Source organism: Pogoniulus pusillus, chromosome 17, assembly GCF_015220805.1.
Source record: "Pogoniulus pusillus isolate bPogPus1 chromosome 17, bPogPus1.pri, whole genome shotgun sequence".
Lineage (NCBI taxonomy): Eukaryota > Metazoa > Chordata > Aves > Piciformes > Lybiidae > Pogoniulus > Pogoniulus pusillus.
The window spans coordinates 8,894,199-8,921,693 of NC_087280.1; the positions used below are offsets into that span (position 1 = coordinate 8,894,199).

At 36.8% G+C, this 27,495-nt stretch overlaps 1 long non-coding RNA gene across 1 annotated transcript; it reads right to left on the reverse strand.

The window, feature by feature from the left end:
* Positions 1–322: 322 nt before the first annotated feature.
* On the reverse strand, positions 323–26,379 carry LOC135182926 (uncharacterized). Its single transcript, XR_010305352.1, has 3 exons — positions 26,291–26,379; positions 23,252–23,317; positions 323–413 (listed from the first exon to the last, which is right to left on the reverse strand). It is a non-coding gene; the product is annotated as an uncharacterized LOC135182926 (long non-coding RNA).
* Between the last annotated feature and the right edge of the window lie 1,116 nt (positions 26,380–27,495).

Sequence of the window (27,495 nt, forward strand, 5' to 3'; positions counted from 1 at the left end):
CCTGACCCATGTGCGAAGGAAAGTTAGGTGCTAAGGACTTGTGGTTTATAAGTGTAATACAACAGAAAATTGACTACAGGTATCTCACAAGAATTTGGCCTCAGTTAATTTCTTCCACGATTAGAAATGTGTTCTCAAGATGTGAACCACTGGCAGGTGGCATTGTCAGGAGAAAAAGTTATAATGACTATATATGGAAATAAACCCACAAAAATATGATAGATTCATGTCTAGACCAGAGAAATGCAGAGCAGTAAACATGAGAAGACAAAAATTATTGTATAAACCATAACAGCCACTTACAGAGATGTTCTGCAGGACTGTGGATAGGGGCACATCGTCTTCAAGTCCAGCTCCTTCTGGAAGTCACTGCTCAAATTTCTGTTAGAGCTGCTTCGCTACTTGTTATATGTCTGTGGAAACAAGCCTGGTCAGCAGACACGATTATGTGGAATTGAGTGCCATTGTATGGCTTTTCTCTAGAGAATGCCCTTATCTTAATCAGAATGTATAAACAGAAGAGATTCCACCAGAAGCGGTCCCAAAACAGCATCAGTATTGACACTCTGAGGTACTGTATCCAGGTTTAGGTTGTGTGCCAGGGTAAAAAAAAAAAAAAAAAAAAAAAAAAAAGTCACATAAATACATTAAAAACATGTTATAAAAACTTGAAGTGCATTCTGATAATTTTAAAAAAATATGTACTTCAGTATTATTCCATGTCAATGTTCTAAAGATCTATTGACATATGCAAGAAACAATCAAAGGCAAAGCAAGGAGACAAGTAGTGATTGACAACAATGCCTTGTGATAAAACAGTATACTGATGATTAATTGGTAGAATGAAGTATAAACTGAGGGAATTGGGTAAGTTAGAAAGAGTTCTAAAGGGGCATCTACTGAGGTGTTTGCAGATAACTAACAATGTTTTTCTTTGCTGAAAGAATGGAAGGCTGGGTGTGATGAGCTATAGATAGTTCTGTCGTGGAAAAAATACACCTCTACATAATGTCATAAATTCTCCCTTAGAATGGCTGCTGAGAGGGAAGTCATAGATGTTCTGAGTTTTGTGCTGTTGGTTTTAAGATAACTTGTCAGAAAAATACTCATAAGACCCAACAGCACAAACTTGTGCTGCTATCTTGGATCTTTTACATATTTTGCCATCTAACATTTACTTTTCATGTACATTTTTTCGCATAACCAAAGGCCATGACTAATCTTGGAGTTAAGTAAGAAAAAATATAATTTGCTTAGCTCCTTTCCTTGTAGTTTTCATAAAGTAAATGAAGTTTACACACACACACCCTTCCCCTCCTTGTCCTCTAACTTGGAAAACTGAGAAACAAGGAATCAAAAAAAACCCCAAAACAACCAAAACCAAAGTAATTAAACTTCCTTGTCTCTCTGGGAGTTACATGAGCTGTATAACAAAGTTTTCATGTGTATATGGCTGTGCTTTTATACAAGTGTGAAGAAATATGTTGGCAGTTTGTTCAGCCTTGCATTAAAGAGGTGTATACACTTATAATTTTCAGATTATTGTTAGAGGTTAATTAAAACAAATGTTAATCATTGTTATACAATAATACATTTCCATTGCATTGAGAAGCAAAGCAGAAACCAAATGTGAAATATTAATTTATTGCTAAAACACCTAGGCTATGATGACTATTAGTTACCTAGTCTATATGTATTTTTTAAAATATTTTTTTATTTTTTGTTACCTATCAGGTAACAAGTTCAAAGACAATTCAGTTGCTACCTGGCATGGTCAGCATTATGCTACTTAGAAAACCGTTGTTCTCAATTCAGTCTCAAAAAAATTGTTTCATATGATAATAGGGAAAAGGCATTTATGTATTTTTTCCCTTTATTTTATTATACCTTTTTTTTAATTAAAGGGAAGAAAAAAAAATAGAACCAGCACAATTATATAACTTTTATATTGGCTGTGAACATCCCACATTGTAAAGGAGAGTTCTGAATAGATTTTGACTCATGGCTTCATCTTACACTTAATGAGCTTAAACTGTACATAAACAATTGTACTTAAAAATTTGGTCAATTTTTGGCATATTCTGAACATGAGTTTTAGATGTGCTTGGTATTGCTACATTAAGTCTGTGTTCACTGAAAGCCATAGTCCAGTTGGAGTACTGCAAAAATAGCAGATTATCCAGTGAGGTAGGATTTTTTTAAAGCAATGTATACAAACACAGCAATAAGCTGAAACTAGACTCGTGACCAGATGAGTTGGGTCATGCACAGATACCAATCTCAGTGCAGGTTACCACTTCCTTTCCCACTGCTCATCCACTTTCCTCTTCCTCTGCTTTGAGTGAAGGCTTGTTCCTTGTTTACAAAATTGGCTCAACACTGTGATTAATCCCTCTCTGTCCAGGCAGCTTATTATCAGGCAGTTGTGAAACAATGCAAAATGGAGTCTGCAGCTAAAGCAAAAACAAACAGAAATGCCCTAGCAGCGTGTCCTGTAGATTAAGTCCAAGTGCCACCTACTTCAACATACCTTGAGCACTGATCAGAACTCTCTAAATTCAGCTGTCCTTTGGCATTGAGTCAGACTGTGTTGAAATCTCGGGATTTTCGTGCTATGCCTGGCTCTTAGCAATATCTCTCTTCAACTACACATTCAACTGAACTGTGACACTGTCCCCAATTTCCTTGCAGGAAAGGATCTGATCCAATCCAATAATCACAGTGGAAAGGGTCAAAAATAGGAAGTCTTTCTCACAGGATATAATTACTTTGAAATAGTTTACGTCTCATCTTTTATAATATATATTACAAATTTTCTCAAATTATTTAAAAAATACTAGTTGTCTGTTGTTTAAGAAATAATATTTTCCTTGATATTACCATATTAAGTAATGCATTGAGTAGACACTTCTGTTTATTAGTTCAAGAAATAGACTTCAAAATTCATGTCTTCTTTCTAGTCTCTACCATTGTTTCCACTGACTTCTCAAAACATTTTCTTTTAAGCAGAACGTCTTTGAAATTGATTTTTAGATTGTATCTGTAAAATGGTGTCGCTGTCTTGACCATTTCCACAAAATTAAAGTACTTTTGAAGTACTTGAGCATAAGAAAGTACACTTTTATAAAAATCACACCACTTCTACTATCATAGAATGTTGTTTTAAATACTAAATTTACTGTGGTGTAGATTTGCTTTCAGAGGAGGATTTGGGTTATTTGGTGAAATTTCACATTACCAGGTGTTACCATCTCTTACCAGATGTTTTATAATGCCACTCTCAGTATTATGACATTGTACTAGGCATTATAGAACTCCATGGAGATAAAGACCAGCAAATGCTTTACAACTGAAATAGACAAAAGACGTAACAGTGCACCAAAAAAAAAAAAAAAAAAAAATCAACAAGAAACAAAACCAACAGCAACAAAACAACAAAAAACCCACAAACAAACAAAACCCCAGAATGTGTTATTCTGAAACAAAATATATATATCATGGCAAGGTAATGCAGAAAATTAAGACTGTCATCCAAAGATTACATCATTGAGATAAAATATATTCTGTCTCAGAAATATATCTTTTAAAAATTGGTTTACTTTAAGTAGCTTTCTTCTTTTTGCAATCTATATCAAAGATTATCTTGGTTTGGGGTGTGCAGGTAATTTAACACATCTAGCATACGAAGGAAGACAGAATACAAGAACAAAATCATTTTCATATTTTGAAATGCACTGGTGACTAGAAATATAGCAGAACAAGTTTAGTTCAACCTATCTATCAATCCTTTTAGTCACATAAGGATTTGCAGACATTGCATCTTTCTCCGTGTGTGTCTTTGGTAAGAACTAAGATCAATACATAAGAAAGAATTTAGGCTCCTGGTTCACACTGAAATGGTAAGAAGTCTTGCTTCTAGACCAGGGCCACTTTTGGAACAAAGATAAAATCATCACTATTCCATGTAAAAATAATTAACTTCTTCCTCCCCCCACCACCATAGACATGCATGGTTAACTCAATTATTGAGTTTTCCTTTGCGGTTGTTTTGGGGTTTTTTTTCCTAATTTTGGAGAAAAATAAGGAAATATTTCCACGCCTATGTAAGTCTAAAGCAGTATCTGATCCGAAACTTTTCTCTTACATTTAGTATGTTGGCCAGTATACGTTCATGTGTAGTTGTGCAATAGCACCATCTGGTGTCTACCACAATGTTAACCGTTCTGATGTTTTTGCAAACATCTGAGTAGCTTGGAAAAAAAGAGAAAGACCAGGAAAAAGGATTATGTGTAACATTCTTTAGATTATTTCTATCTCTACCCATTTTTTATTAATCAGTTGAGGATAATATAATTTAAATAGTTTTGTTAAGGAGTATTTTAGAAGAGTATAGATGTTTCAATAAGCTCCTATGTAAGAAAGTATAAGGATCAACTTACAAAGATAGTGATTCTTCTGCTTTAAAGGTGAATCACTCCTGATTCACCTTCAGTATCTTGACTATTTCATGATGAATAAATTAACTCAGAGAAACTAGTTCATCATGACCTTAACTGTGGTTTATTCATTGGTTTCTTTTGAAAATAACAAATACTGTCTTGTATGGATTTCTATTTCAGATCCTACAACCATCCATTGTCTGAAAAGAAGAAGTTTGGAACCTAATTATGAGTCAGCCCAAAGTACTTAAGGTATTTTAAATGTTCAAATATGGAGGCTTCAGTGATGAACTAAGTTCTTCTATCTTTGGCACTCATTTGAAGTCTGCTCATCTTTACTGGGGCTTAAAGTACTCACAGAGGTATGTTCATATATATTTGACATTGTGCAGATGAACTCAACTTCAGTTTTCAGTTAATACTGTTTTCTTTAGGTGGAAAAGATTTTCCTGGTTACATAGCATTTTATGACTGTAGAGGGTGCTCTTAAAATGTGATGGTAATCAAATTTGGCCATCAGTTTCTCTTTCTGTAGAGCTTATTAACGTTAAGATGTTTATATTTAGCAAAGAAAGTTGTTGTACAGTTAGTGTGTTTTATTTTGGATATGGGCAAGAATGACTATCCACATTTGTATCCAAATACATCTCTGGAAACATTTCTGGATTCAGTTTATTTTTGCAAGTACATTTCTGCCAAACAGTGATAGTATCTTCTGAGAAATATAGTGATGCTGTTCAAAACAAGTTGAAAGAAATACTAGATAGAGCATATTTTTAGTTCCAAGGCCATTCAGAGTTGGAAAAGAGCTTATTGTTCCAAAGAAGTAATTTAAATATTCACCAAAATTCTTTAGTTGCATGAAGTTAATGCTTCCACTGTGCTGTCTGAAGTTCTGTTGTGAGGGAGTTAACTTTATTATAACTTTGGTTCATTTGTAGTTTGCTTGATTGCTCCACCATATTCCAAAGCTATCTGTTTTTTTATACATCTGTAACTGAATTAGCAGGGGTAAAAAAAAATCCTAGATACAACAGACTAAATAAAACTTCATCTTGCTATATTTTCTCCTCAACCATACAATGTTGGTTTTTTTTAGTATAACATTATGTGTTCCTGTCAATACAGTCAAGAAATTATTGAGTTAATTCTATGTCTGAGAAATCTTACCAGTTTCCAGAGAGGGTAGGTTCTATAAACCTCACCTCAGAAAGATACTAATTTTGTTATAGTAATCAGAGCCCATGTTAGAGCAATAAGCCCATGTGACAGCAGTGTGAGGAGAGTTCACATTTCTGAGGTCAAGTTCTTTTTTGTGAAAACACAGCTAGGCTATAGGCTTCTGTGAGCACTGCTGTGTTAGTTCTGGATGTGATGAGGTGTGAGCTTTGATACAACTGTGTCAAAAAAAGTCTATATTGTAACATACGCTCAATTTGTAAAACTACACATACGCTGCAGAGGCAGAGTTTTCTGGATCTAAACTTTTTCTAACAGAAAATATTCTGCTTCTTATCCTGAATGTGTGCTTATCCTGAGAAGGTACTCTTAGACATGACCTCCGGCAGCAAGACTTTGCCCAGTGGTCACTCATCTGAGATTCAGACATCACATAAGACTAACTCTACTTTAGACCAGGTGTGCAGAGGTTATTTATTACATGTATTAGAGTGTCACAAAGACTATGACTCTTTGCTGCACTTTCGTAACAGCTCTACTGTAGGCTCAGTTTAGAGCATGGAAGTCAGTACAGCCTGTTTTGTCTGGGGAAGCCCTCTGAGCTTTTTTGGCAAAGTTCAGCATCATCTATTCTAGGGAGACCTTGCCAAGAACACTGCATTAGGAAATGTTTTAAGCACAGACCAAACTTAACAGATGTTTGCTGGCTTCTAATGAGATGAACTTGGCCTCTTCCCATCTCCAGTTTCCGCTGCAAATTCATCAACGTATCAACTTGCAGGTTAGGGCATGTCCTTTAATGTGTTTTTATACTATATCATACAAAGAGGACTTTACCTAGGACTGTGACTGCAGACTGCTGTCTTTGCAAGACCTGGCAAAATTATCCCCATGAATTAGACCAGTATCCTGAATAGAAGAAATGATGCTGTCTGAAGAGCAGTGATGTGAGTCATCAGAATAACAGGGGAACACAGCAACAGGCTGAAGACAAGGAGTTTGTATCATAAGTCTTTCCTTCCTTAGGATTTAGAAATCTAAGCTTCCCTGAACCTTCTTGAGCATACTAACTATTAAGATAACGTAATATTTAATTCTCTGTCACAGTATTTCTGATAGGCAGCATTTTCAGTTCCACAGGAAAAACTAGAAGTGTCTCACATAAACATACCTTATACTGAGGTTCTTAAGAAGTTAGAAATATAGATCTAATACCCTCAGTAAGAGTCAAGACTTGATCACAGGCTTCCTTTGATCACTAATCCTCTGTTCATTCTTAGTTATTAGATAAAACAGATAAATCTCTTCCTACACCACTATGTAAGAAAAGATGGGTATCAAACTCCAAAATGTATTTTGGAGACTTTCATTTCTCTACAGCTCACATTAAAGGAATAGAATGCTAGAAACAGGGATGGAACTCAAGATCCATCACACTTTCTTCAGTCTTTGATAATGGGCAATATGGACATAACCTGTCAACTCTGATAATTTCTGTGGTGGACTGTCTTTCTCTCAGGTGTGGAAAGTGGCACTGCACTTTATGCTGTGTTGGAGATTCCACTGCACTTCAAAGCACCACAGTATCAAAACCTCTAGCCTGTAGCCACTTAGAAAAATTACCCAACACATTCCAAATTGAATCCGCCTTTACTAGTTCACTATTTAAGCATACTCTAGAAATGCATTGTACACTGCTTGCATATTTCAAGGAGTGAAAGCTCTAAATGATGCACATGTTGGAATGACAATAAGACAAATGGAAGCTTTCATTGGGAAAATGCAAACCAGAAGACAGATAGCTTGTTTTGCTCTAGGCAAAGCATGAATGCAAACATTTAAACTGGAGAAACTCCCCTTTCCTTCTGTGGTCCCTCTGAGCTATTCCATTAATTACTTGGAATTATTTACCTACTTCCCTTCATTTAGGCCCCAGGTGCAGACACTCTGGATAGGAAAAAAAAATAATTATTTTCACTGGAGTGAAAAAAAAAAAAAAATGGAAACACTCATATTTTCCATTCTGAAATCCAGGAATGTGAGAAGACATGGCATCCTAATACATATTTTGTGCTTGCCTGTTTTTCAGTATCCCATACCAAAATGTGAGAGTGGTAGGGGAGTCAGTGATGTTTATTTTTCAGAGTACAATGAAAATATTTGTTTAGTTTTGTTACAATAGCAGGGGCAGCTGACAGTGTTTGCACTTCTGTGTCTTCTAACACTTGACTGAATCTTTGAAGAAAGACAAATAACTCGTTTTGCAAATGTGCTGACCTGTGCTTATGCAGTGGCTGCGACAGCCGCCTTTTGTGATGAAACATGTCCTTAAAGCCACATCCAAACCCGTTTTTTTTTTTAACTTATGTGCAACTAGAGAACTAATGGAGGCATTAAATGACTCGAAAATAAACAATCATATTAGAAAATTTTTAAACAACCCAACAAACAAAACCAAATCACAACAGAGGTACAAAAGTTATAGTTCTAAATTGATAACAAAGAGGATCAGTCTCAATATCTATAATTCTTTTTTGCAAGATAGCCATTTCTCAAAACTCTAGTTAAATTTCAAACTTCTCTCTAGGGGAAAAATGAATTAAAACTCTTCTTGTATCTTATTGAGACATTCTTCAGTTCTTGATTACTTTGGAGTACAAACAACAGACTGTGGGACACTTGTGGTATAGATAACTTTAGATAATGATTAACAAATCTATGGCTATTTGCACAAAGTGTATTCAACTTCTCACTTCCCAATAAAGAATGTCACTTCCAGGGTAGCCCAGGTCATCAAGGGGTGGCTATGAGTCTGCCTGCCCCTGTCACAGCTGCCTGGCAGCATGCCTTCCCTCAGGAACAGCCAGCTGGCTCTGCTGTGCATTTCAGCTTCCTCCAAGTTTGCATGTGGACCTGCGAAGCAGCTGAGTTTATTTTGCCCAATCAGTTTATTTGTTGTTATGCACAGAGTTTTGCCATTGCCGTGACTGATGATGATGCAGTAAGTTTGCACTTGGAGTTTTTAGCACAGCCTCTCTGCTCTGGTGTTTCTGCTGGTCTGTTCTGGGTCTTCAAAAGATCATATCTGTTTCACAGATTTTGTTCATTTTCAATCAGTTCAGCACTTCTCTGTGCTGAACTGACAAGCAACATCTGATCCTGTTGCTTGTCCAGATGCATGGGTTTCTTCTCTCAACCTGCTAGCTCTGGCACTTGTCAAACTCAGACTACAAGAAAGATAAATACTTTCTCTAGTTTCTCTATATTCCAAATGTATACCAATGAAACTATACAAGCTACTGGGGTGGTGCTTCGTTTAGGTCTTCTTAGAGCATAGACATCTATGTTCATCATTAGTGAGACATAGCAAACTTTAGTCAGAAATATAACTCCCTTGCAGAACTGTGACCAGTAACAGTGTCAACAAAACCAACCCATTCATCTTCAGATGTCAAAAGAAGTATCATCTACCATATAAAAAGCCCTTTGAATTCTAGGTTGTAAACCCATGCATTCAAGGATTTTCAGAGACAGTCTTAGATGTAATTAATTGTTAAAAGGAGAAGGGCACCCTCGGAGTATTTTTCCCCCCTGAACATGTCTTACTTTCAATTAAAAATATGAGATATGTCCAAAGCGTGCAGAAACTTTCTTTCTAATCGAACCAAGTATTTTTTCTGGGGAAGACAGTTATTTGGCCTAGTGAATTTAATAAGAAAATACTGTAATTCATTTAACTATTTGGTCATATTTTTAATCTCATTAAGTTAATTACTTTTCTGTTGCATTTAGTTACCTAGATGAGGGAAAGAGATAATTTTGTAAACCTGTATTTTTTTATTTGATCTTTTTTATTGTATGCTGTCTTCTTATTCAGTAGGACAGCACTAAATACATTTGCAGTGATATCACTTTACATAACCTTGTGATCTTACAGCTCAGCTCAGTAGCACAAGTTTTCACAAATCTGCTACATGGAATTCTCTCCAAAATCTTTTTATTAACTCTCAACTTCTGGACTTTTTCTTTGATAGCCTTACTGACATGTGAATATGAATTAGGAAAAATGGCCTATTCCCACATTTCCGTATCTAGGGGAGATAATTTAAGAGCTTGTTGGAGTTGGTGGCAGTCTCTCTAAGCTTGGTTACTGATAAGTGCAAAAGAAATCATTACTCTAGTTTCAACTACTCCTCTCAGATTTAAATAATTATATTCACAGGCATAGGGAGAGACATTCAGCTGTTTAAACAGCTATTTCTGTTCACTTATGAAGAGTGTCAAATCAGGTGTAGTCATGCCTGCTGGCTACATGGTATAAGAGCCACTTAGTCTAAAGGCACTAACAAATTTAATTCCAATGCTCTTCCAAACCATACTAAATAATAATCTAATTCAGTAGGAATTATTTTGTATTTGGCTGGACTAAAATTCATCTGCTCTCACAGGTTCTTCATGACCTTCCCAAATTTTGTTGCAGCTTGTCATCAGTTAGCACACTAAAATTGACTGGCAAGTAAATGTATTATGACTGAAACCTAGTTAGGATGACATTTTAGCTTATGTCCAACTTAGGTGGGCATAATAGTTGAAGCTGCTGATTCTATTCCTGCCTAACTACCTTCCTGAAATGGAGCCTCTCTCGCCTATAAAGATGAGCAGCTGCTGAGTTGAAAACAATTTAAATCCTCAGGCATAGAAAGCTGTTTACATTCCCTACTCAATGCCTAATACTCACCTAATTCTAATTCTGCTGCATTCACACATTCTGATTCTAATTCCTGTTAAATATGGTATTTAAATACTTGTTCAGGATTGGTATGGAAGTATATCAAATAAATATATTTGAGAAAGAATTATTTTTAAATTGCAAGCTTGTCCTTGAGAGTTAGCAATTGTAATAAGCATGAAATTTGAGTGATTCATGATTATTCCTGCTATTTTGATTTTTGTGTAGGTGGAATTAGGCTGATTGTGAATAGTGTTACTGAATTCCTCTGTTTCTTTTGAAAGGAATTTGGAATTTGTGTGTGATGGAGTATTATCACTGTCATAGTGTCCATAAGTGGGGAGCTAAAGAGCCTGGGAGATGCTTTCGCATAAATATAATGTTCTTCAGACTTGGGAAGGAAACAATTCCTTTAATTAGGAAAGTAATTATAAGCAGAAAAAAGATGTAAAAGCTTAAGGATTGTTCTTGTCAGAGGGAGATGTTTCTGAGAAGAATTAGGGCAATAGAGGATTATTGTTTTGTTAAGCCTTTGATTGAGATCTCAGACTTTCATCAGTTCTGTAGCAATGCAAGCAAGAGAACTAAGGCTCAAATACATCTCCAGAAAAGAGATCTTGGGGAAATAAAATAAAATAACCATTCGGGACTAGGATTTAGCTTTTGGGTATTTATAACTCCCAGCTGAGAGCCAAGGGGAAGTTTTTCTGTCATCACCCTGTTATTTTTGAAAACAGAGGGGATTTTTTTTTTGCTTTTGATTTCTCAACAAAAAAGTATTAGTTATTTGAAAAAATTCTGGACCAGAGCACGGAAGATTCTTTAGAAGAAAACTCTAGAGTTGTTTAGAAGCTGCCCTGAGTGTAATCAAGATTAAAGCCTTTAATGAATGCAAAGCTTACTTATCTGATCAGATCCTAGCATAATGGACTAGCATGTGATATTATTCCGTATAAGTTACATAACTTTTTAAGAGCATACTTTGCTTTCTGCAGCACAAACTATTCTTAACTTGTTCAGATCCTTGAGAAATGTAAATGGATCTGAAGGGGAAAAAAAAAGTGTATTTGTCAACAAAAGAAAATCAGACCTTTCTGTGAGTTGGTTAAGACGAAAGCAAGACAGGAAATTAATAAAGAGGATCAAAGAACCTGGAAATAAATGTTGACAGGCTTCTGCGCTGGCAGTTTAAAATCACATACTATTAAGCATTAGCTTTCTGCCTAAGTGTTTACCCACAAGATTGCCTCTCCCTAATAAAGGCTAGAGATTACCCACAACTCATTTGTGTTTGCAGGTTTACTGTGCATATGTGTGGGTACATCCTACCATTTATCAGCCACCATGCACTGAGGTCACAAGTCTCTTGCCTCATTAAAAGACAGTGAGCCAATTGAAAAACAACTCTCTTCTCCCTTGACACATCTGAACATATGGTGCAGGAGTAGTATGCTTAATTTTGAAACAGTCAGATCTGGGAAGAAGCTAAGCAGTTAGGCAAAAAGTAAGTAATAAAACTTTGGATATACAGAGTCATATAGTTTTCCTCTTGCCAGTAGGATTGATGGATTACAGCTTCAAGTTTTTAAAATTTTTTCACATGGTGAGAAATGAAAGACTAAAAGTTACAATATTGTGAGCTGTAGTTAAACAGTAAAACAAAAGCATGACCTATTCTGATGTGGTAATGTCTCAGAGCTTCAGAAAATCATTGACTGAAAATATAGTGCTGGTGTACTCAGCATACTATTATGTAGGCACATTGTATCATCAGGGTGTTTGTTACTGTCAGAAAACACAGTGATGGAAGAGAAGGTGGTTGCTTGACTCCTTATATATTTAATATAATGTGCTTAATACATCATGTTAAATAATTGTTTATAAGTTCAACAATACAGGCTTGTAACAATTGCCATGACACAACTTGGAGATGTAGTCCAAACATGGGTGTTGATGGTTGGTATTATGCCATCAGTCTTATTTTTTGCACTGACATGAAAATATGATGCAAATCCTGCAGATCAGACTGCTTTTTGCTAAGATAGATTTACTGATTTTTAAACTACTTACATGTAAGCATTAAATTTCTCATTAACCTGTTGATCATTTTGCACAAAGATCTGCTACTATATCTTGAGAAAACTATCATTCTGTACAGTCTTTTCCAGGCTAAAGAACTGCTATACTTTCATTCATTTAAAAATAAATACTAAAAATTATATACTTAAATGCAGACCTTAGGAATTTTGCTCAAAGTGATCCTCCAGAGGACACAGTGAAAACACTGTCTCTTGAGAAGCAATGGAGAAGCTTTCATTGGCATTGAGAACAGAAATATTCATTGCTTCTGTAGTCAAGTAAATACTCTCTAATTTGTGGTGCCATATATTCAATAAAAATAAAATCACTTTTGGTTATCTTTATTATTCCCTTTCCCCCTAAGATACCACATTCCCTGATGAATAGTAGATATTTTCTGATTATGATACTTTACTAATTTAGAAACATTTAGGAATATGTAATCCTCACAGTATTGTGTAAACTAAGAAGCATTAACTTTGTAAACAATAAGAAATTGTAACTGTGGGCTTTAGAAAGAGGAAATTAAGAAGATAAATCTGGTTTAAACTCTCTCTGCAGTCAGTCTGTCTTATCAACTCTATCAGACCGCCTAGAGAGCATGTGCAAAGAAATTTAGCTAAAGACCATAAGGAGAAATAGGATGAATGCCCCAAGCGACCCCCACAGTATATAATGAGCATGCATGCACAAGATTTACATATGTAATTAATTCCATGAGCTCATATGAATATGCTAATCACTTCTTAGAAAGATGATGATTATATATGAGATATAAGCAGATCTTTTCTGAATTTTACTGGCTTTGGTACACTTATGTGTCCAGCACCAAAATAAAGAAGTGCCTGCTTCCTAAGTTTTCTTGCCATATTCAGCAACAGTTAACTGGAAAACAGCAAAGTTAGGTAGCTTGGAGTACAATTGCATTGCCAAATAAAAGAGCTCATTTCTACTGCATCATGACATTGTTTCATATGGATGTAAATAACATAGTAGAACCTGTCTGCTTAATGCTACAGGTTCAAACTTTTGCATGAGGAAAAGACCAAAAGAGAAAGTTTCAAGGATTACTGCTAAAACTTTCCTTCCTGTGTTAGCTATGTAAACTATATACATATAGTTTATAAATATAATAAAGCCTTTTTGTTATATTCTTAACTAACAAGCTGGAATGAGGCTTTTGAGAGCTACCAAATCTGCACAATGAAAAAATAATGCCTAACAAGGAAGTGTTTCCACAGCTGGAAAAAAAGGGGTGAGAGGATGAGAGAGAGAAAAAAAAAAAAAAAAGAAGATAACACTAAGGTAGAATAAATGGAACAGATCTTTTCCTCCTCCTTCACTAGCTGTATGGAGTGCCAGGATGGAAAAAGGACACCACATTCATTTACTTGGTTCTATACCACATCAAGCAGCAGAATTGCCAATTTTGTTGTCCAGGTCCAAACACTGATGTTGTTTGAATTCAAACATAGGCATGAGTGCATACACAGATGTAGACATAGATACATATCTGCTTATTTCCACATGTTCATACTTGACTGAGAAAGCCTATTTGCAACTTTTTCAATTACCCACAGCCTGTAAGGGGTTCAAATACAGGTGTGTCACTGGGAGAAGGGCTGTGATAATGCACAATTAGTCCAAATCCCTGAGAAGAAGCAAGACAGCTGGGACTACTAAACCTGACATCACTGGATTGTACTGATCAAGTCCTGCAATGGAGTAGGGAGACACCTGGAAGCCATTTCCTGCTTGTGGAGTGATCTCCCTCCCCCTTCCTCTCATAGATAAGTATATGCAATGTGGCTTTTGACCACAGTGAGGTTTTTTTTCTGATTTGTAATGTCAGGAAGGTTTGCTTTAAAGGCACAAATCCAGGTCTTTCCTTACATATAAAACTTCAAAAGACCAATTTTTTTCCCTCTGATGCCTTTTTTTTCTTCCTTTTTTTCCCCTCCTAGTCTCTGTCTTCAGATTTTTACAGCTCTGAAGACATTATTATGATTTCATCTTGAAACTGGCAAGTACTACTTTAGTAGGATAGAAATTGTTTAGGTACTGGCCTGAGCTTTCACACTGCCAATGCCAGAGTCACTGAGTGTTGCTTTCTAGCTATACTTCACTAACATACAACAGGTTACAATTTCCACACCCTCCATTCTTAAGTACTTAAAGTTTCCTTGGCTGTGCAAGGTAAATACATTGTCTGTGAGAATGCTTTTGAGAAGTGTGCAATGCTTTGTCAGTCTAAATCTGCTCCAGCCTTTTGTTGATATTTTGTATAGAACTATTTGTCTTAGAAAAACTAATAGCAGAGATGTAACACTCCTGTATTTTTAACCCAAGCTTATAAACAGCCTCCAAACAATTAATTTTCTTTTCACTAAAAGAAATCTCAGATTTCATAACTGAAATGCAGATTTTAAAAAACAATTTTACAAAACAAAGATAGGTAACTGTTAGGATGCCAATAAAAATGGTATTGTGAAGTCTTGTAGCAAGTATCACTCACAAAATATTCTCAAAAATACTGAGGTTACTTTTTACCTAAAGACATTTGTTTTAATGTGTAATTCTTTAGTATTATGTTATCATACTGTTGCAGTAGTTGTAAGATTTTTATGATTTATTTTCATCTCTTAACCAGTGATCTATAACCACAAACTCTGAATGCAGGCTTAGACTGCAAGTCTTGCTGAGAAAATGGTTTAAAAAAATATAAATGGTAACATAAAAGTATAAGTGGTCAGAGTGCAGTAAGGGCTGTCTCCTGCTGAAGAAGCCAAACACAACCAGTGTGGCCGAAGCCTCACCAGGCAGTGGCCTATCACACAGTGCCAGAGCAAGAGAGAAGGGAGGGTTTAGGGGAGACAGTAGAGGTTAAGAAAATGTCCAAATATCGGGAAGCTTGCAGTGGCAAGACAGGGACAACATCGAGGCAGGCAGGCAGTTTGCAGGTGAGGGGCAGCCCAGGAATCATCAGAACCATAGCAACAGGCAGAGCTGAGATGAAGCTTTGAAGTCAGAGCAGCAGATTCCACAACCAAGCACAGACACATCTGAATCATAACTTGGGCACTGACTGAAGCCTTAGGGCCTGTGGTCAGAGACCCCAGGTAAGCCTGGTCAGGGCTATTAAATAGTATTGGTGCACTCAGGCAGGCAAAATAAGTTAGAAAAACATCTGATCTCTTATTTTCATGTGTAGGCAAGAAACGGGGAGAATTATGATTGTGAGTTGACTTCTGTATTTTCTGACCCAAGTGCCTGATTTCTCAAGCACCATATTGCAATAATGCTAGGTCTACTCATAGTTTATACAAACACAGAGTATGTTAAACAACTAAATTATGATGTGATACTTTTGCTTCCACTGAATTCTAGACCATCTGTGTACTAATAAATTTCTGGACTTGGAAAGAAGATCTCTTTCACTATGTAATTTGGATACTCATGGAATATTCTTCTGTATGTACTTTGACATTTGTATTTCATTACTTTTTTTTTTATTGCAGTTAAGTGTCTGTTGGGTACCAAGTTTTGGGTTTTCTGTACTTTTGGAAAGTCTTCTTTGCTCATCTTAAACCTTTAAAATTCTCAACTCCTGTGCTGTTTAAATTATGAAAATCAATGCAAACTTTTTTTTTTGTTGTTGTTTCTGAAGGCTTAGAGTTTCTATATCAGAGTTTCAGGTCATCTGATTTCTGAGAAACAGTTTGGTCCATGCCTACTGATAAGCAATGTTTTCTTTTTCATCTTTCTTAAATATTGGTGTCTCACATTCAGGGACACAGTGCAGAGTGTCAGCAGCATTGCAAGATAGAATTGTAGCAGGCACTTGGTACTTCTTGGATTAACACCTGATCAGTGTGTGAAGTGTCCATTTGGCTAACTGTATCCCCCACTTTATAATTAAAAAAGTGCATGATACTCCTGTTGGCAGAGACAAAATTCAAAGCCTATCAAGTTCTCACTGGGAGAATTTGGGCAGAAAGGATACATTTCAGTGCCTCACACATAGAATAGCTTAGGTTGGAAGGGACCTCAAAGATCACTTAGTTCCAACCCCCCACCATAGATAAAAAGGCACAAATGATCATTTCAGTAGTTATTGCAGCACACTCATTTGCTCTCCAAGACCTATAAAAGGCCTTGTTGGCTTCGGTGCCAGTTACCTCTGCTGAAGATATCACCTAAAAACTTTACACAGAAAGAATAGTCTAAATTTAGATGTTACACCAGTAGCCATATCAGACTTCATAATCATTCTATTTTTGATGTCTTGTAGCAGATCACAGCTCTATGATAGAAATAGAATGCTCTATTTCTAGTCTGACATTTTGATTTTAATAACCTAATATGAATTAACATAGCAGGTGCATAGCAACACCTGTTTAGAATGAGGAATGTTTGATGCTAATAAGCACATTTAGACAAAATTCTACTGACCCAAGGCCTTAACCTCAGCCCATACAATAAATATAAGAGGTTAATTGTTATGGTCATATCTTCTGGCTAAAAGATTGTGAAAACAATTAATAAAATATCAATGCAAAAACTGTAAGTCAGTGGCATTATATGAGATCACTAGGAAAAGAGGAAAGATGCAATGTGGTCACTTGAACAATATCACTCCACTCTGTATTTTTAATAATTATGTTGTGAACATTGGAAAAGCTGGATGTGGTCTGGTAATAGATGCATCAAAAAATGACCAAACACTACAGAGATGGATTCCTGTCCAACATAAATATGAAAGGAAAATGTAGGCATGGCCACAATTTGGTGGAGAATTGAGAGCGCATTGACAAAAATGAACTCCAGGTAGCCAGTGAGAATTCAGTTCCCCTAGATTGTTGGGACAACACAAAAGATTAGTATCTTTGTCTCTTGTAATTGTGTTGTTCACTATCCTCCTAAATCCCCACAACAAACAAACAGACATGGTCACACAGACATGGTCTTGCTATTACAAAGGTTCCACTTGAACAAAACACTCTTGTCTATTTCTGTGCTTTTAAACATTCTATCTTCTTACCAGGTTGAAGGTCAACAGAACTCACAAAGATTGTTCCACTAGCAATCTAGTACTTTTTACTGGAGACACACATTGTATCACTCTGTGATAGTGCAGGCTTCGTAGTTAACTTGAGTCGTTTAGAATTCTGAAAAGACAACTCAGTTGGACTCAATAATCTTAAGGGTCTTCTCCAACCTAAATAATCCCACAATTCTTTTACAGGTTTCTGCTGCAATAGGTTCAATGCATCATTTAGTTTCTCTTTCAGCTTCAGGAGCAAACCCTCTGTGCTCCAACTTTCTCTCACGTTATCAAATAGCACAGATCTTTTGAATTCCTCTCCCACTTCCTCCAGGCCTGCTGTGTAGTTTTTTTCCCCTATTCTAAAGTCATTTACCAGTCTCCATCCTCAGCAATCTGCAGCTTCAGTTGAAGAAAGAAACAATAGGCTGGGTATCATCTAGGTCTGATAATCTGTCTTTCCCCTCACCTTTTCCTCATTCTGTTCATTGTTTGAAATGCAGCCATACACCAGCACCAGCTACTGGGCATTTCAGAGATTAGTAGTCAAGTTGCTGATTTGTCCTTCAGTTTGTTCTGTTCTGCAGTCCTAAGATTCTCTGTCAGAATCGTTACAGATAGACAAATAGAACAAATCAGGACATGAAGTGGAGCACAAGGAAAGAACTATGTGTGGGTCTTGGTCCCAGGGACCTTTTTCTGGAGGCCAGTATGGGAACCTGTGCTGTATAGATTTGGTCCAGCAGTGCTGACACCTTGCATATAATGGCAAGACTGCAAATAGCAAGTTACTGAACTACTGCCTAGACGTTTCCCAGGTTCTTCATGATGAAGAAATTTCCTGGAAATTAGTCAGATGTCTGCTAATTTTCATACCCCTCAGAAAGCCGTGTCAATAAAGGAAAGAATTAGTTATGTCTAGGAAGGGAGCAGGAAGGAGTGTTAATCATACTTGATAAAGTACAGTCCTACCACAAGAAGAAGATGTATAAGTAGTTTTGTTACTATTTCAAATAAACAACGTGTAACATAATTTCTTTACATCACTGAAATGTCCAATCTCTTCATGGCTTGAGTACTTGAACATTTCATGTCTCTTATTTTGAATCATCACTTTGCATCAGTGAGATATCAGAACTTAAAGAGACATCCAGTTCACATGACAATGAGAGGTATTTCTAGAAGCTTCATATTTAATTCTATTTAAAAAAATACATTGTTGACCTCACATTGTGACTTAGTGTTAGAGGTGTAACTGCATTCATTGTCAGCAAGGAAAAAGAATTGCTTAGGAGAACACTTCTTCGGCAGTAAGATATCCTCATTTAGTTTCAATTTGAGGCTGTGAATAGGCTGCATTCTGCAGAAGCATCTATTAATCTAGTAAACTCAAATGCACTGCATGCATATTTTATAGGGGTAAACCTATGTATTTGAAATCAATGAGCTTAAGCTGTGCAATACAATTAGAGGAATGACCCTCAGGTTGCTTTGTCAAAACATTCTTTAATTGCTGGATTTACGGATTATTGGATTAGAAGATTAGATGGAATGCCTGGAAATCTTAAATTGGAGCATCTAGAAAAGTCAAGCTTCTCATGAACCAAAGTTACAAGCTATCTATAAACCTCACAGTTTGTATAAGTTGGTGTAGTAATTTATCAAATATACTTTCATGCTAGGAGAACAGGCTGTTTTCTCTGACCTTCTTTTTGACATGTATTTTAAGGAACTTCTCTCAATGAAAGAGCACAACATTCATGGTCCTGTAGTAATTCTGAGTGTGGTCTGTGAATCATTACACTTCCCTGTCCATATGCTACCAAAAGAATCCTGATACCTACCAGACACTGCATAGCATTCACCTTGCAGTGTTTGTTTATTACTTAAGTACATTATGGTCAGTAAGCACAGCTATATTTTTTAATGGCATTTTTACAAGGTATGCTCTGTTGTCAAAGCACCATGCTTTGGTTAAACAGTGTCTCTGAGTCCTGAAGAACATGGCAGACTACAGGCTTTTATCTTTTTATCAGTGAAATGGCAGATTCACTAGCAAATGCAGAGTTTTTACACGTGGCATATAGAAAGTTGTTCTGCTGTTTCAGCTTATCTCACTTCCAGGAGAGCCCTAGTACTTCACTCCTAAAAGTTCTGTGATAAAGATTTCTCCAGCTGCTAGTGCTCTCCCTGCTTGGTCCAATGCATAGCATACCACACATACAGCTGTGAAAACCACAAGAGAAACTGGCTATGTGCTGTGTATATGTGTGTACAGAGAACTAATGGCACAATGATAAATATATTAACAAACAGGAGGGAAACTTTGGGCTCTGGTTCAAACCTCTCACAAGAAAAATGCTGTGAAGTTGGTCATGTCAATAATGGGGAGAAATGTCCTGCATGTTCTAGTGGTGTTCTGAACCTACAGGTTTACAATCCAGATGTTTCAAATGGAACAGTTAATCTAACAATACTGTGTTGCTCTTTTCTGTGATGGTTTCATAAGTATTAGGAAGATTACTTTTAATTAGTGTACTGAAGAGTTTCGAAAGTTGTTACTAATACACTGTCATCAAGTTTTGTGAAGCAAACAGAAGAGGAATTGTGTTCACAAGCAATATGGAGACAGCTGTGCTAGCCATATTCCCAAGCCATTAACAGAATAGTCGTCAGCACTTCAAAGCACCATATTCCATATCACTTAGTATTTGCACTATTGAAATGACAGCAGACAGCATAAAAGCCAAAACTTTGACGTGCCCCTGTATGATGAAGATTATGACTTTCTGAACAGAAGGATCAATATGGGAAAGTGTAAATCATATTCTTATTTTCTGGGGTTAAAAAAAAAAAAAAATCAGTTTTGGCATCTATTAAAATCAACTGATCTTTTAGTCACTGCTTTCCACAAGGCCAGAACCATGCTTTATGGGCTGATAGCCCTGACAGGGTTTAACACACCTCAATTACCAGAACTATATGTAGTGATACCTTTCATATTTTCAAATTGAAACTACTGGAATGAAAAATACAACAGTTGAGCACTTCCTTGTTTGATGATAGAGCTCTATCAAAAATAATAAATGTTTTCACTAAATTCACAGTATTTTAAAAAATCCTATCTGAGATAGCACATAACTCTCCAACTTCCTTTAAAATAGTGATCTGTGTTTCTGTTTAAGCCAGGAACTGATACAGATTTCCTATACTATTGAGTAGCATAAAATAAGGAAATAAATAACTTAACAGATGTCCAGTGAGACACATTTTTTTCTGTTTTACTACTGTTGAACAGAAAATAAAGTACCTGCAAAAGCCCTTTGCATGCTTAAACTGAAAAGGCAGTCTGACTAAGTGTCTAAGAGCTGGGAGCAGGGGAGTCCCTGTCACTGACAAGAAAGAGAGCTGTAGAGCAGACCTTTTCCCAGCATGGGCCCTCAATCTGCATTCTTCAGGTTCAATGCCAGACATTGAAGCAAAACTCATACAAAAAGCTAGAATATACACCCTGTAAGTAGAGGCAAAGTGGATATGAATCACTTCCTACTCCCATGCCCACTCCATGCCCTTAAGTATAACTATAAACTGGAGGCCTTGAAATCAAGAGAAATTGCTGGCCTGTTCAGAATTGCTGTCACAGGTAGTATTATCCCCAAAGAGCATGATACCAACCACACGTGGTTTGGGGCTCAGTAAAAAAAGTGCTAAATTTATGTCAGTTAGTACTTTTTATGTACCACTGGCCTTTTTGGTTTCCTTGCCTCTTAAATGATATTCAAGGCATAGTTCTAATGGGTTTTCTATTCCCACAGATTTACAGAGAGAACAGTGTAGAAAGTTACAGTAAGTGTGAGAATCCTGCCATGTAGATTCAAGAAAGATTTTTGTAATAAAAAATATTCTTGCCAGAAGCAGTTTCAGGTTTCTTTGGTATTTAGAAATCCTTTGCTAAACAAAGTAAAAATTAATGATAAACAAAATCAAATTTCCTTTGAGTCTGATGTTCTTGCAGCTGCACTCCACTTTTAAGAGTAACCCATTAGCAATTAATTTAGAATGACACTGGCAAGCAGTCCCCAGACTTTAATGAATATGTTTTTGACAAGCTCATAATCCTCCTAGTTAATAAAGTCTCTCTAAAATTAGTTTAACTTTGATTTCACCATTACAAGCAATAGGTATCAAATCTAAGGTACTTTGCAGTGCTTTCTCATTTAAAATGGTTCTAAAAGGAGAACTTACAGTTACATTTTATAAAGTAGAAATGGTATTTGATGAAGGTCACCCTCAATCCAGTGGCTGAGCTGGAAAGATCCTGAATGCCCTTTTGTTGTTCAGTTGATTCAGTAACAGTGTTGTCTTCTGTCTTAGTATTTTGCAAGGAAAGAATTGGATTCTGATTCCAAGCTATATAATTGATTCTTTTCTTTTAGGCCAATATCAAGATCATAGAAGGCTCAGGTTTAATACTGTAGCTATAATATAATGAATGATTGTCTGTAGAGGTTACTTAAATAGTAAGTCTCAGTACAGGACCATGCAGTGGTCAGTGTTTTGTTTAAATTTGTGCTCTCAATGTATATGTCTGCTTTTGAAAATGTTGCCCTTCAAATTCTGTGCCAGTTTTAGCTATATGTCTCAAATACAGAATCTACCTATTTGAGGATATTATTGACCATATTAGGTGAAGTCATGAGCTTGCTTTTCCCAAATCTGGGAAAAGCATAGGCTTTGCACAAGGGAAGCACAAGATAAGTGTGTGTGCCGTATTTACCACAGGACCAAGACAAGTCTGGGCAGGCCAGAGTCCTTAGACTCAGTGCCTCCAGGTTCTTTGTCCTTATTCCCACAGTTGCTTCTCCCCAGAACAGAAGGAAGGAGAGTAGAAAAACATGTCTGGGCAAGCCAGTACACGTAAAAGCCTATTTTGGGCTATCAGGACTACCACGACACTGTGATGTATGTGTATTACAAGGAAAAAAAATATTTCCCTGAACCCATTTTCCTATGTAGATGTTGTAATGAGGTAACTTTTGCTATTTAAGATCACCTCAACTTTTCTGATTAGCCTACAGAATAAACTAAGAAGTGGACAAGTTACTGTTAGGCTTTGAGTCTGATAGCATTTTTCAGAATTTAGAAAACTCCAACTACCAGAGTGTAAAGTCTGAAATAAAAGAGAACTGTTTGTTTTAAATTGAATTAGTCATTGGAGAACACTAGGGTAATTTAGTGCTAAGGGAGATTCAGGTAGGATCACTTTTTAAGGTAATTTTTTCATAGTAAGGATGTAACAGTTTTAATTTAATGATTCCCAGGGATGGTTTGTTTTAACTTCTACTTCTCATGTAAGATCACAGAATCACAAAATTAACCAGTTGGAAAAGACCTCTAGTATCATCAAGTCCAACCTATCACCTAACCCTTCTAATTAAGATGAAGAATGAGGTGAAAATGGGGTAAAAAAGAAAACCAGGATTTGCTTACTAGTCCACTCCATCTTAAATAAATGTGAAAGCTTATTAAAGAAAATTCATATTAGTAAGAACTAAGATAATCAAGATGGCTGAGAAAGGTCAGTGATACTGAACAATGTAATTGGGGTCCTGAGACTAGAAGACATCTCACCATCTCTAGAAGCCATGAGCAGTCTGCCTGTGCATTCCAAAAGTATTTGTCTGGAACATGTAAAACTGAAAAAAAAATATCCCAAGCACCCTGTAGCACACTTTTAGTAGCAACTGGCATCAGTTTGTACCATGACCTTAGAGTACTAACCTTTCACAAAAGATTTATTTTAGGTTGCTGCTTTGTTCTTTGTTTTTTCCTCTTCTTAAGTCAACACTGGGCAAAAAAAAAAGGACAAGACAGATATTAGCTAGTGAGGAACTTCGCAAAAAAATGTTTTTAATCAGTAGGATGTTCCTGCACTGAATTTGGGCAATTTTTCTTTAAGGGCTTGATGCCTATGTCAGTATCATCTGAGCTGCAGGCCTTATTGCTATGACAATTCCTGTGTTTCTGTGGCAATGATAATTCCATTCCAGAAGCCACAAATTAGAAAATGGTTTCTTAGAATGAAACCCCAAGTGGAACACAACACGATCTTCCTCCTTTCTCATGCGTGTTAACTGCAAAAAGTTTCTTTGTCCAGAATGTGGCTCTGATTACATTTCTCTATCCAAAAATAAACATGGTATAAAAGAAAAGGATATGGGGAGGGGGGAAAGCCTGTCACTGGGCCACCCTCAGCAAAACCTCACAAGATCTACTGTCTGTCTGTGCAAGCCATGGAAGAGCTAAAGAAGTGATCCCAGCCTGGTGGTCTTATTTTTAATTAAAACAAATTAGGCTCTTTCAGCTGCTGCAGATAAATATTTGATGAAAAGAGACAAGGACAGATGTAAAAAAAAAAAGAAGAAGAAGAAGAAAGTAGTAAATAAAGAATAAGACCAGAAGAGCACAACAGAATTTTATATTTAAATTTAAAAAAAACCCAAAACACTTTACAGATTTCTGTCAAATATCTAATTTTACTAGCATCCTACATGTAAAGTATAATAGCAACATCCTTATTGCAGTTTTTCTGTCCTAACATTTGTAATTCATGTCCTTTCTGAATGTTTGCTTTTAAAAGGTGAATGTCTTTTCCTGTAGTCACAGTTGTGTTTACCAGTATGCTTGGATCTAACTTAAAACTCCACCTTTCTCTCAGTGAGGATTTACACAAGCTGACCTCCAAAGGTCCCTTCCCACTTCAGTTACTCTATGACTTGATAGCCATTGGGTCTACTACTTAGAAAATTAATTTATACCATTCTATGAAAAAGCTGATCTAATATAATTAATTTTAAAATGGGCCATTATTAAAAAAAACAAAACAAACAAACAACAAAACAGAGGGAAAAAAATCTCAGTAGTTGGTTCTTTAATGTCTGCAGTGTTAGCATTATATTGGCACTGCCTACTAGCTTGAGGTCTGATCTTTCTATTCCTGGGTAAAATGGATATTTTCAAGGGAGTTTCAAAGGTTATATCCAAGGTGACACCAACATTTAAAAATAGCATGGTAATTCAGGTCACCAGAAGCTGCATGAATTAGAATAATACAAATTCTGAAACTACAAGACTAGAGTTATGAATGGAGTTCTGAAATACACACCTGACTCTGAAGATGGTTGAGAAGGAAAAGTAAAAAGTTGATTGACTCTACAGGGTGATACTAAAGAGCTACAGAGTCCTACCATAGGCATATTTGAAAGCAGAGCAACATCCAGTGAGACAAAGCAAAAGTTAAACAAGTTCAGATAGGAGATGAAGAACAAATTTTAACCACAGAGGAAAAATAACCTTAGACTGCAGTGAAATTCTTGTACCTGCAGATAATAAAATCAACTTAGAACTGATTATACTACGTATTGTTAAACTACAGGAGGTACGTCATAGCTTGCAGAAGGTCAAAATCAATGATCGTAATTGTTTCTTCTGGTCACAGCACCTGTGAATTTGTGGTATTCAGAATAACAATGTATCCTAAGCCTCTTGAGGTTTTCTGAAGCTGACACAAAACTCTTAATCCATGAGCCATGGAAGATACCTGACCTTTCCACTGTTGCAAGTTTCAGGCAAGAAGAGTGATAGTCTCAAGTGCAAAACAATCAGGCGAATTTTAATTCAAGGATCAAACATAAAGAACTCAATGGCAGCCTTGCTTGGCACAAATTTACTTGTGATCTGACAGAACAAATTTGAGCCCAACAAGCACCCAGAGATAACAGTCAATTTCTCATTTCAAAGACAATATGATAATTGAAAGCTTCCAGGTATACCATGTGGAAGTCAAACCTGCAGCAAACAGTAAACTTTCTGATAAAGGCCTAAGCCTAATTCCGCTGAAGTCAATGACAACTCATAGGAGCTTTCAATAGAAGTTGAGTGTGGCTCAAGGCAAAAAACATCTCTCAGAACAGCTATAAACTCAATCCTCAGGACAGAAAAAAATGTGAGATGATTCTTTACAAGTGGTCCCTGGGTTGAGAATTTGCAAAGCCTGAGTTGCAAGGAATCTCTGACACTGAGCACTTTAAAGGGCCCTTGCAGAAGCTGATAGCATTTGGCAAGGTCAGCATGGCATTACCATGCCCAGCTGAGAACTTACATGGAATCTGACAGTAGTCACTCTATTTAACCTCAAGCTATCTATGGGATGTCAACACAAGCTGCAGCCAAACTGTTGTACAGGAGTATAAATGCACAGGGTGAAGCTGATGAAGCAATAAATTAAATGAGCAGGCCTCTGTTTGCTAAACTAGTATAAAGACTAAAAAATTTACAAGGCCAAATCTATAGCATGTCCAGTGCAAGACAGGAGAGAGGCAAGGAAGTGATGTATATGCTACCTCTGTGCATCTTTGAAGCTGGCTCAAGCTAGGATGGGATTCAGCCTGAGAGCAACAAAGAGTACACATCTGCACCAGCTACAGGTAAACACTCAATCTACCGGTACACCAGTTCTGTGCCTGTGTCCAAGCAGCCTTGTCATTTACACAGGCAGAAACTGGGCAGCTTTTCTAAGGAACTTCTTTTCCATTTTTCAGTGTGTAAAGGAAATGGGAGACATGTTCAATGTCCCTAAACATCAGTGATGTGTTTTATAGAGCTCCACTTCTGTAAAGACTTCTGTGCTGGCTGAAATACAAGCAAAGAATGGGAAAAAAAAGAGTGTATGTATGTGTAACTAGAAGGCCCCAAAATAATAATCACTCCTTCCTCTCCTTTACAGACGAAGTTAAGGCAGACAGAAATGAGAAAACTCACCAAGTTTACAGCATACAGTTGGAATTTAAACTCAGAACTTCTGAATCCAACAGCAGTGCCTGAACCACACATTCATTTTCTACTTTGTATCCACCCCCCAGCCTTGAGCCATGTGGCCACTATTGGTGAAATGAAAAACAGGTGCAGATCCACGAACAGATGGGAGACCAGCCCTGGCTGATCTCTGGAGGATAATACAGGGTTGTTTTCCACAAAGAGGATTCCAGAGAACCAAAGAAGCCAGTACTCCTGCCCTAAAACTGAAACTGCTCTGCCTCACACTGAATGTTATCTCCACTAGCCCAGGAAGTGTGAATTTTGAGACATGGTGTATTGTCTGTCAGCAAAGGACATTGCATTATTGTCTTCTCAAACTTGCAATGTTGGCATCTCTTTTTTTTTTTTTTTTTTTTCTTTCCCAGGCCTGCTGCTTATAAAGATCTCAGAAGGTGAACTGCAGTTCCATTCTTTGCAGTAACTGCAGCCAATGTTTCTTGGTTGCTGAAACATGAAATCTCTTCCCTTGTGTAGACAACTTTGGAATGTCTAACCCTCAAAAAAAGCCATTAGTCATATGCAGATTCTTTCTCTGGGAGAATCAGTAGTGGTTTGGGACAAATCAGCCAGGTAAGATGAATCATGTATTTGTTCTGGATCCATAAGGATAGATCTACTTTTGATTTACAGCTCATGGGGAGCTGATGGTTTACTCCACAGTACATAGTTAAACAAAGAACTTGGGCTTCTCAGTGGGAGAGTCATACTTGATTGCTAACAGGCCAATTGTCTGGTTCTAAGCACTGAGCAGAGTGCTGGGATGCAAAGTATTTCCCTGCCTTGTGTGACCCGCAGCCGCAGTCCCTGCATGGTACAAGACACATTTCACCTCCACGTGTCACTTGCCTTAGAGAAGGCATGGCAGTCCTTGTCATATCAAACCCAAGAGGACAGCACCTACAAGAGGATAGAGTGTGTTTCACAGAATCATATAATGATATGCAATAAGCAGGGACATCTTCAACTAGATCAGGTTGCTCAAAGTCCCATCCATCCCCACCTCTTATGTTTGCAGGAGTCGGGCATCTACTGCCTCCTTGAAAAACCTGCTCCTGTGTTTCACCACCCTCACTATAAAAAATTTCTTCCTTATATCTAGTCTAAAACTCCCTTCTTTTAGTTTAAAAGCATTGTGTCTTGTACTATCA